Source organism: Odocoileus virginianus, unplaced genomic scaffold, assembly GCF_023699985.2.
Source record: "Odocoileus virginianus isolate 20LAN1187 ecotype Illinois unplaced genomic scaffold, Ovbor_1.2 Unplaced_Contig_48, whole genome shotgun sequence".
In the NCBI taxonomy this organism is placed as follows: Eukaryota; Metazoa; Chordata; class Mammalia; order Artiodactyla; family Cervidae; genus Odocoileus; species Odocoileus virginianus.
In genome coordinates, this window is record NW_027224365.1 from 69,149 (window position 1) to 80,648 (window position 11,500).

The following is an 11,500-nucleotide window of genomic DNA, read 5'->3' on the forward strand; positions in this document are numbered from 1 at the left end:
GAAAGAAAGAAAGAAAGAAAGAAAGAAAGAAAGAAAGAAAGAAAGAAAGAAAGAAAGAAAGAAAGCAAGCAAGCAAGCAAGCAAGCAACAGGGACTTCCTTGGTGGCCCAGTGGTTAAGTATCTGCCTGCCGATGCAGGGGACACAGGCTCTATCCCTGGTCTGGAAAAATCCCACATGTTGCAGAGAAACAGCCTGTGCACCACAAACTCACAAACTACTAAGCCCGTGTTCCTAGAGCCCATGCTTCATAATGAGCACAGCCACTGGAATGAGAAACCCACACACTGCAATGAAGATCAAAATGAATAAATTAAAAATAACATAAAAAAGAAACAAATCAAGGAAATCAGGTATCATAAATGACAAGAAGTGAGATAACGTACAACATTTTCAAATTTCAGAGGAATCTAACTAAGACTTGACAAAAGTTTGTTGTGTTTATCAATCATATAATAATCATACAAGCTAGAAAGGACTGGTGTCAGAGCTGTGGGGAAAAGCTGGGTGGAAAGGACAAAAGTTAGGAGAAACTGGAAGCAGTGGACAACTTTTTCAGGAAGTTGGTCTACTGCTGCGAGTACCATTTTCATGCACAAACATATTTTGAAATTGGTTTAAAGTTGATTTTTTAGTTTGAAATTTGTGGAAAAAAAATCTGGAATTCACCATTAATGATAATATTTCCTTTACTATGCAGATTCACCAAGATAAAGTCTGACACTGTGTTGAAGTGGTTCCATTTTTCAGGTAGTTTTTTGGAGCAAGTATATTTATTTTTTTAATGTTCTGATTTACTTCCCTTTTTAAAGCAAATATCTTTTGAGTATTCACTATTTATCTTAGAGTTTACTGAGTCTTTACATACATTAATACATTCAATATTCATTAAAACATAAAACATGTTTTACTTGATTTTACAATTGAGGAAGCTTGAAATCTAAAAAGAATATGGACATTACCCAAATTCTCATATTTTACTCAGAAATTAAATGTTGGTCTTATCCTTTCACAAAACCTGAGTTCTTATTTAAATGAATGAAAGTATATGGTCTTTTTACAATGCTGTCTTTAATACAACCTACTTTTGCTTCTGTGGAAATTGTCTGATAGGTATACTTGAAGTATAGTACCTTCAGGAATACAGATAATTATATATATTTTTTCAAATCCCAAGTGTAATTTGTTCAGCTCATCATACTTTGAGAGAAAAAGAGAAGGAGATATTACATCATTCAGATATCTCTAGAGGTTCAAATTTAGACTCAGAGGGATCTAGGAACTATTACGTCACCCAGACAACTTCGGAATGAGTATATTTGGAGCCAGAATCATGGCCAAGCAGGTGAGTTATGTGAGGTTTGTAGATTGAATAGTTAATCGCCCACCTAGAACTTAGTTTTCCACTAGAAACCTTTCTCCTTTATGTGCTGTGGTATTGAATGGAATCATAATAATTCTAACATTTTAACTGCACTTTTTACTTTCATACTCTCTGCATTTCAGTCCTTTCTACAGGATATCTATTTGTACTTTAAATACTTTTAGAAAAGTTTTTAGAAGTTTGATCTCCTGAAATTTGGCTCAACTACAGTTTTCATGTTTGACTTGTCTAAACATTAGGTTCATATCAGAGCAAAATGGACTTATCTGCCAGTATTGTTACACTTTGGCCAGGATGGCTTGATGGATTAGAAATATGGGCTCTGCAGTCAAACAAACCCAGTTACACCCATACTGTACCATCTACTCTCTGTGTTGCTGTTTCTGTTTAGTTGCTAAGTCATTTCCAGCCGTTTGCAACCCCATGGACTATAGACCACCAAACTCTTCTGCCCATCAGACTTCTCAGGCAAGAATACAGGAATGGGTTTCCATTTCCTTTTCTAGGGGATCTTCCCAACCTAGGGATTGAACCCACATCTCCTGCACTGGCAGACATATTCTTTACTGTTGAGCCACCAGGGAAGTCCCTATTTTCTGTGACCATAGCTGTAAGCCTGGGTCTTTCCCACTGCTACTCAGACATAATGGGATAGAAATTTAATCAGAGTGTGTTAGCAAGAAACTATGAAAAGTGAAAGTGAAAGTCACTCAGTTGTGTCCAATTCTTTGTGACTCCATGGACTATACAGTCCATGGAATTCTCCAGGCCAGAATCCTGGAGTGGGTAGCCTTTCCTTTCTCCAGGGGATCTTCCCAACCCAGGGATTGAACCCAGGTCTCCTGCATTGCAGGCAGATTCTTTACCAGCTGAACCACAAAGGAAGCCCAAGAATACTGGAGTGGGTAGCTTATCCCTTCTCCAGTGAATTATCCCTACCCAGGAATTGAACTGGGTTTTCCTGCATTGCAGGTGAATTCTTTACCAACTGAGCTGTCAGTGAAGCCCATACCACAAGTGAATTCATGTTCTACACAATGTAGAGTATCTGTAAGGACAGTCCTCAACTTCAACAGATAAATAATTATAGTATTAATAAATAAAATTTGAAATATGAAGGAATTATACACAGCAATGTCTTGAGGCTCCTTTTTTTGTTAATATTTCACGGTTCCACTATGTGGGAAATAAAGACAGGATCAAAAATAAAATTCAAATAGGCTAACATTGGATTTAGAGAAACTAGTCTTAATTTTCCAGAGCCGTCAAAAATAGAAGCAATTATTTGGAAGCATTCATTAAGAACTACTCTACAGGCTTCCGTAAAACTACGTTTACAACTGAAGGTAAGTACTTTGGATGTTTTAAGCCCCTGAAATATACTGACACATGTTTTTGGGAAAAGGTGTTTATCTACATATAGTATAGAATAAATTATCTAACAGACTACTTAATTAGTGTTATCTCTCAGAAACAAACTACAAAATGTAGTAAATTTTTGAATTGGAAAATAATCCTAAGTCTCTTTAATTCTTATGCAAATAAAATTATTCCCATAGATCTGATGGATTTTCTTTTAACTGACATAGCATCAAGTACTTATTTTATAAAAGTAAGTAAGTAAATCATGCAAGATCATTTTTATATTTTAAAGCTTTTGGGGCTTACACAAAATTGAAAAACAGGGAATATAAGTGTACTTTCATTTATCTATTATGTATTTTTAACTGCCACATTTTTTTTACCGAATCCAAGCTCACTTTGCTTACTGCAAGGCAAGCCAATTAACTGTGAGTTTAAGTGTTGAGGCAAGGAATATTGACTTTATTCAGAAAGCCAGCAGGCCAAGAAGATAGCAGACTGATAGCTCAAAAGAATCATTTAATCAGGTCCAGATGACAGGTTCTTTTATAGAACAGAGATGAGGGGAGGGCGAAGAAGTAAATTAAAAAGGCAATCATCTCTTGGAATGGCAAGACTTGGGCAGAGGATGTGTTAATTCCTTCCTTCCTGTAGCCATCCACAGGTGGACAGGGTCCCGAACAAATGAACTTTGGTTTAACATTCAGGCAGAGGGGCAGGGTTTTCTGAGGTAGACCAATATGTATGAACAGTATTCTTTCAGTGAACAAATGCAACAGGAAACAAAGGTTAAAGAAAAGAAATATATCCAACATGGAGTAAGTTTTCCCTGTAACATGTACCTGGGCACCAAAACCTTGGTGGCACCCAAAACACTGGAATATTACTATTAGTTGTCTCAAGTGCTTTCTTTCAGATATTTAATTTTTAATCAGCGTCTTCCCATCTTTTCTATATCACAAAGCAAAGAAGTACTGTTTCTTTGTAAAGCAAAGTAAGACTTCAGAAGACTACTCCGAGGGTAATTGATCGTTTCCCCGGGGAAAGAATGGCATGCCATTGGAGAGCTGCAGCTACCTTGTGCCCACAAGATGGTGTGACTCACGGATAGAAGATGCTAATGATCACCTTCCCCAGCACTGGCAGAGGCCGTAGAAGGTGTCATTTTTATTCTCCAACTCACAACAAACTCTGCCAAATCCATTAGACTAAATGGCTGAAGCGAATCTTACTTTTGTCACTGAATTCATTCTCCAGGGAATTACAGACTGGCCAGAGCTTCAGGTCCCCTGCTTTGTGGTGTTTTGGTCATCTATCTGGTCACAGTGCTGGGCAACCTGGGCTTGATAACCTTGATCAGAATTGATGCTCGACTCCACACGCATATGTACTATTTCCTCAGTCACTTGGCCTTTGTTGATCTTCGCTGCTCCTCTGCTATCACACCAAAGATGATGGTGAATTTTGTTGTGGACACAATACTGTTGCTTTCTATGCTTGTGCAACGCAACTGGGCTGTTTTCTCACCTTCATGATCATGGAGTGTTTTCTCTTAGCTTCCATGGCCTATGATCGCTATGTAGCCATCTGCAGTCCTCTGCATTATTCCACACTGATGTCAAAGAGAGTCTGCATTCGACTAGTGGCAGTTCCATATGTATACAGATTTCTGGTTGCCCTGTTCCACACCACCATCACCTTCCAACTAACTTACTGTGGCCCCAATGTTATTAACCATTTCTACTGTGATGACCTCCCTCTCTTGGCTCTGTCATGCTCAGACACACACATGAAGGAAATTCTGATCTTTGCCTTTGCTGGTTTTGATATGATCTGTTCTTCTTCCATTGTCCTCACCTCCTACCTCTTCATCATCAATGCCATTGTAAGGATCCCCTCTACTCAGGGGCGATGCAAGGCTATTTCTACCTGTGGCTCCCACATGGTGGCTGTTGCTATTTTTTCATGGCACACTGATCTTTATGTACCTACAGCCCAAGTCAAACCACTCCCTGGACACAGACAAAATGGCATCTGTGTTTTATACAGTGGTGATCCCCATGTTGAACCCACTCATCTATAGTCTAAGAAACAAAGAGGTAAAAGATGCCTCCAAGAAAGTCTTGGGGAAAGGTTGTGAAACTTTAAAGATATTAAAATTAAGAAAATAATAATAATAATACTTTATTACATACAAGAAGAAAAATAAGTCAGTCTTTCCCCTTTTGACATTTCTTGTAATTGTTATTTACCAATAAACTGAAAATGTGATTCTTACCTCAGCAGATCTTTATAATTACTACAAGGGCCCAGGTCAGTTCTGGAAAGTCAGTTTGATTCTGAGTCCTGCTCAGGACATTGTAGCATTTAAAGATTGTGAAATCATCTTCAAATACAAACACAAATACACTCCCAAGCACATATATGTGTATCCCAAACAAAGATATCAGCAACTTTTTATTAGAATTCAGGACTCAAGAATCAAGACTGCCTGAGTTTGAATTCTATCTTCTTCTTTTATTAGCTGTGAAACTTGGGACAATTGACCTGAACTCTGCATGACTCTCTTTCCAACTTTACAAAATAATGGGAACCAACTGATTGATCCAGGTTTGAAGGTTAAACAGGTTAATGTTTATGAAAGTCTTAGAACAATATCCTGTTATAGTAAGTGCTATGCATGCTAAGCACTTCAGTCATGTTCGACTCTTTATGACTCCATGGACTATAGACTGTCAGGCTGCACTGTTCATAGGATTTATTGGACAAGAATATTGAAGTAGATTGCCATACCCTTCTCCAGGGGAACTTCCTGACCCAGAAATCAAACCTGCATCTCATATGTCTCCTGCAGGCAGAATTTTTTACCACTTCCACCACAAAAGTTCTATGTGTTTGTTATGTAAATGCTTTTATGTGTAACTAAAAATCAATCAATTAAGTTATCAAAAGTTCACCAGTCTTAAATAAGAAAGGCAAAGCCTAGATAGATTTATACTATCTGCCAGGATTTTAATCACCTAGCTCTTCTTAATCCTATACATCAAATCTACTGGAGTGTAAAGTTTCACTTCTAGGTCTCAATAATTTATAAATTGTCCAAGGTCACATAACTAATAATGGGAATATTTTAAGTTCAAATTCAAGTCTATTTGAATTTTGTTTTCTTAACACTTTGGATGTTAAGAGTATTATAGGTTGCACCCTTAGTCTTTCAGCCATGTCCAATTCTTTGCAACACATTGGACTGTATGCTACCAGGCTTCTCAGTTGATTGGATTCTCCAGGGAAGAATTCTGGAATGGGTTGCTATTTCCTACTCGAGAGGATCATTCCAAGCCAGGGCTTGGATTTGCCTCTCCTGTGTCTCCTGAACTGCAGGAAGATTCTTTACCCCTAGAGTCACCAGGGAAGGCCTAATTATAGATCACTGTGCTATTGTTGTTTAGTTGCTAAGTTTTGTCAGACTCTTTGTGACCTCATGGACTGTAGCCTACCAGGCTCCTCTGTCCATAAGATTTCCCAGGCAAGAATATTGGAGTGGATTGCCACTTCTTTCTCCTGGGGTTCTTCCTGACCCAGGGATTGAACTCAGGTCCCCAGCATTAGCAGGCAGATCCTTTACCACTAAGCCAGCTGGGAAGCCTAATTATAGGTTATCTATACTTAAATGTGTCATTATTAGATTTTTAAATATAATTGGAAAACATGGTTTATAAGAAATTATATTTTAAAAATGAATAAATTCATATATGTTCAAATAGAAACAATCTTCGGCTACAATGTCATTTATTCAATCACCCTTATAGGATTGTGACATGAAATTTAAAAATTAGTGATTCTGGGTTCTTTTGTTATTTTGACACTTCATGAAATTAATTAAATTACTGACAATATTATCATTTTACCATTTTGGAAGGTAATTTTGGTAGTTACAGTCATTATGTAAAATACAGTTTGAGGTTTGTAATGTTGTTGTTTAGTTGTTAAGTCATGTCTGACTTTTTTGTGACCCCATGGACTGTAGCCCACCAGGCTCCTCTGTCCATATCATTTTCCAGGTAAGACTACTGGAGTGGGTTGTCATTTCCTTCTCCAGGGGGTGGTCCCAATCAGAGATCAAACCTGTGTCTCCTGCATTGGCAGCTGAATTCTTTACACCTGAGCCAATAGGGAAGCCTTGAGGTGTATTGTACAAGGGAATTATTTCCTCTTCTGCACTTAATTTGTAAGGAACCCATGTTTGTTGCCATGAGGTGTGTTTGGAACCCTGTGACTTGAATGAATTCTCAGATTTTTAAATCAGGTTTGACAGAGAATATAGTGTTTCTATTCACTGCACTATGCCTTGTGAATACATATTTATATGATGGATATTCACACATATTCTCACATATCACATACAAAACACATAGAAACAATACAGGAAATTTCTCTTTCACAGGCAAAGGTGTTCAAACCTAAAGAATCTTAATGCCTCACTTGAGCAACTCTGCTCTTCTGGAGTTTCACTTTACCTTTTTGCTTCCAATTATTATTTACAATAGCAATGTTGAAACACTAACTGGAGTTTTCATGTCTACAGAATTTTAATCCCTTACTATTAGCAGTTATTTCTTAAAGTAATCCTGATCTTTCTCAGGGAAACTCAAGAAGAAATTCACATATAATCAATAGTTATGTTACTCATCTTCTTCCTAAACAGACACATACAATTCTGTGTGGCCTTTAAAACTGTACTGTGAAACATCATTCCCTCAGCTAAAAATAAAAATCCACATTCTTATGCACTCTTAGGAGCAGCACTTCCCCAGGTCTATCGCAGGCCTGCACTCACTCTAGCTGGAATCAACCTGGCAAAGTCAGCAGTTGTGAGCAGTAGACACAAGAGATGCATCCACACAAAGATACACTTGAAAGACAAGGAGAGGTAGATGTTTTGCCTAATTCATAGAAATAGAAATCAAAAGTCAAACATAATGAGGAGACAAAGGAGTGAGTTCCAAACAAAAGAGCAAACTAAAACCCCAGAACAAACCCTAATGAAATGGTCTTTAGATAAGTGCTTACCCTGATAAAGAGTTCAAAGAAATGATCAAAGGAGGCTCACCAAACTCAGAAAATGAATGGAGAGATTCAGTGAGAAACATCAACAGAGACAGAAAATATAAGAAAGAACCAACAAAACTTAATACAATAACTGAAATTTTGAAAGATATATTATATATATATATATATATATATATATATATATATATATATGTATACACACACACACACACACACACACACGACAGGGAATCAATGTTATAGAAAAATGATTTGGAAGATAGAATTGTGAAAATCATTCAATAAGAACAGCAACAAGAAGAAAAACATTATAAAAATGAGAAGAGTTTAAGAGACCTTAGCATCAATATCAAGTATAATAAGATTCACATTAAAGGGGTCCCTGAAAGATAAGAGAGAGAGAAAGGGGCAGAAAATGTATTTGAAGAAATAATGTATACAGGTATTTTTTTTTCATAGCTCCAGATATGTTTCTAATGAGCAATCATGTTTAAAAACAACTGGACTATATGATGATCTCTTACTTTTACCTAGTTCATTTCACTTTTTCTATTTCATAATCAGTGCTCCCATTTCATTTAGTTTATGTGTTCCAATTTCTCCATCTCTCTTTTTTTTTTTGATGTTCTTTCTTAAACCTTTATCAAATGTAATAGAAAAGCTTTTGTATACACTTATATAAATAATATATATAATACATGCATTTTAGAAAAATTATGAATTTTTGCCTAACTAAAACATTTATGACATTTGATTCTACTTGTTTGACTTAATCTGAATAGAATGTTGAATTTCTAATTAAAAAATAGACATGCACCAAAGGTTTACTGTGTAGCAGGGAACTATACTCAATATCTTTTAGTAACTTATAATGGAAATAATTTCAAAAATAATATATTTGTATATATATTTTTAAAAGACATAAAATTACCCTAACCTGGGGAAGAAAACAGACCCTTTGGTACAGAAAGCAAGCTCCTCTCAATTCTTTTCAGTTTCCTGAGTGACAATTGAATTATTTTAAAAAGGAAAGCACACTTTCTTTACAACTGATTTTTACATGATATATTTAAACAAAGGCCATCACTCAGTTATATAATTTATTAACTAGCAACAAAGAAAAAGAAGAAAAATACCTAACATTTATTGAGTGTTGCTATTGCTTAGCCTAATTTTGAATTTTATCAACTCTTTTAATCCTTTTACCAATGCTAAGAAATAAGTCATATGCGTTTAAGTGTAGTAATGTGGAAATCAGGATTTACAAAGTAAAGAAAGTGAGCTTTAACCCATTTTACCTTTTAGAAAATGATAAGTAGAAAACATATGAAGTTAAATTTTCTTAATAGTATAATTTATTAATTTTACAGGATAAATTGTTGTAGAAGTATTAGATTTTCAAGAATACACTTAGGATGTAAATATTCTGATGAGTTTAACTTTTTTTGCTTATGTATAAGTACCTCATATTCCCTCAATTATATTTCTCATTTACATTTTAGTTCAGAGAAGCCCAAATTTTAATACAGTTGATCGTTTCATAGTAACATTACAGTGCTATCTATGAAGAAAAACCATTAGTGATTATATATTTATAGACTGATTTTTCCCTCAGACCTTCTTTTTGTCACTTAATTTGGTTTTTAGATAATTAAATTAAGCATAGATGTTGCTATTTAATTATATAGGTAATAACCCAGCCTGAGGACCATTAGAGTTCATTTCTCCTGAATATCTCAAATTACATGAAAAACTTGTACCTCAGAGCTGTTAAAATCCTTTCCTTATTTTCTAAGCCAAAGCAGTTATGTAATAGCAAAGGGACCAAGTAACACCTTAGTGTAGAAGTGAAATATGGTTAGACCTTTTAGAAACTATTAAGAATCTAGCTTTTGGGAGATGATGGAATATTCTCAGAAACTTCTGAAATGAACATCACTGGAAAGCAAGGAAATGATAAAGGAAAAGAGGTTTTGCTCCAAGTGCAGTGACTTTCCCCTTCATTTTCTTTTCCAGAGTATATGAGCCCCATGAAAGATTCATTCATTGTGCCAGATTCAGGGTCATCTATCTTTCAAATTATTTTTCTAGTTAAACAGGTAATTTAAGTTTAGCTTTTAAATGAATTTGGATCAATGTTCAAAACCGGTTCAGTTCAGTTGCTCAGTTATGTCCAACTCTTTCCAACCCCATGGACTGCAGCACGCCAGGCTTCCCTATCCACTTCCCTCACCAACTCCTGGAGCTTACTCAAACTCATGGCCATCAAGTTAGTGATGCCATTCAACCATTTCATCCTCTCTCATTCGCTTCTTCTCCTGCCCTCTAACTTTCCCAGTGTCAAGGTATTTTCCAATGAGTCGTCTCTTTGCATCAGGTGGACAAAGTATTGGATCTTCAGTTTCAGCATCAGTTTCCTTCCAATGAATATTCAGGACTGATATTTCCTTTCAGATTGACTGGTTTGATTGCCCTGCAGTCTAAGGTGCTCTTGAGAGTCTTCTCTGATGCCATAGGTAAAAATGTTTAAATAGTCACTGAAACTCTATTTTAGCAAAATTAAACTCATTTTTTCCTAGTTATTAGCTACATGCTTATTAAAGAGCTACATAAACTGTTTTGGACTTTTTTTTTTTTAATACCCGTCTCAGTAGAGTGTTATAAAAATTAGTTGATACCATCCATTTAATGAGTTTCATTCAGCACCAGACACACAGAAGATACAACTTATTTTATTTCTAGCTTTACTTTGAAAAGTTTGGAACCAAATAATTTATATTTTATTAATGCAATCCTTACTAAAGGCAACAAAATAGCTTAAATTTTATTTCAAGAAAATATATGCTTATTTTAATAGCAGGAATGGAAGAACCAAAAAAAAAAAATTCAGTTTCAAATATGCTCACATACACAAGAAAAAATAAATTAAAAATGGCCATCCAAAAATAAATTTAAAATGGCCAATTAGGTAAGTGAGAGAGTGAGTGATAGTCACTCAGTCGTGTCCAACATTTGAGACCCTATGGGCTGTAGCCTGCCAGACTACTCTATCCATGGAATTTTCCAGGCAGGCATACTTGAGTGGGTTGTCATTGTACTTTTGCTTTGCATTTCGCAAACGACTGGTGATATGGAACATCTTTTCATGTGTGTGTGTGTGTGTGTCTGTGTGTGTGTTTTTTTTGTTTTTGTTTGTTTGTTTGTTTGTTTGTTTTTAACTAGCTCTATGTCTTCTTTGGAAAAATGTCTCAGTTCAGTTCAGTTCAGTCACTCAGTCATGTCCAACTCTTTGCGGCCCCATGAATCTCAGCACGCCAGGCCTCCCTGTCCATCACCAACTTTCGGAGTTTACTCAAACTCATATCCATCGAGTCAGTGATGCCATCCAGTCATCTCACCCTCTGTCGTCCCCTTCTCCTCCTGCCCCCAATCCATCCCAGCATCAGGATCTTTTCCAGTGAGTCAACTCTTTTCATGAGGTAGCCAAAGTATTGGAGTTTCAGCTTCAGCATCAGTCCTTCCAATGAACATCCAGGACTGATCTCCTTTAGGATGGACTGGTTTGATCCCCTTCTGGTCCAACAGACTCTCAACAGTCTTCTCCAACACTACACTTCAAAAGCATCAATTTTTCGGCCCTCAGCTTTCTTCACAGTCCAACTCTAACATCCAAACATGACCACTG

General features: G+C 36.2%; 1 pseudogene; it reads left to right on the forward strand.

The window, feature by feature from the left end:
• The first annotated feature begins 3,957 nt into the window (after positions 1 to 3,957).
• On the forward strand, positions 3,958 to 4,916 carry LOC110144574 (olfactory receptor 8U3-like; annotated as a pseudogene).
• The last annotated feature ends 6,584 nt before the right edge of the window (positions 4,917 to 11,500 follow it).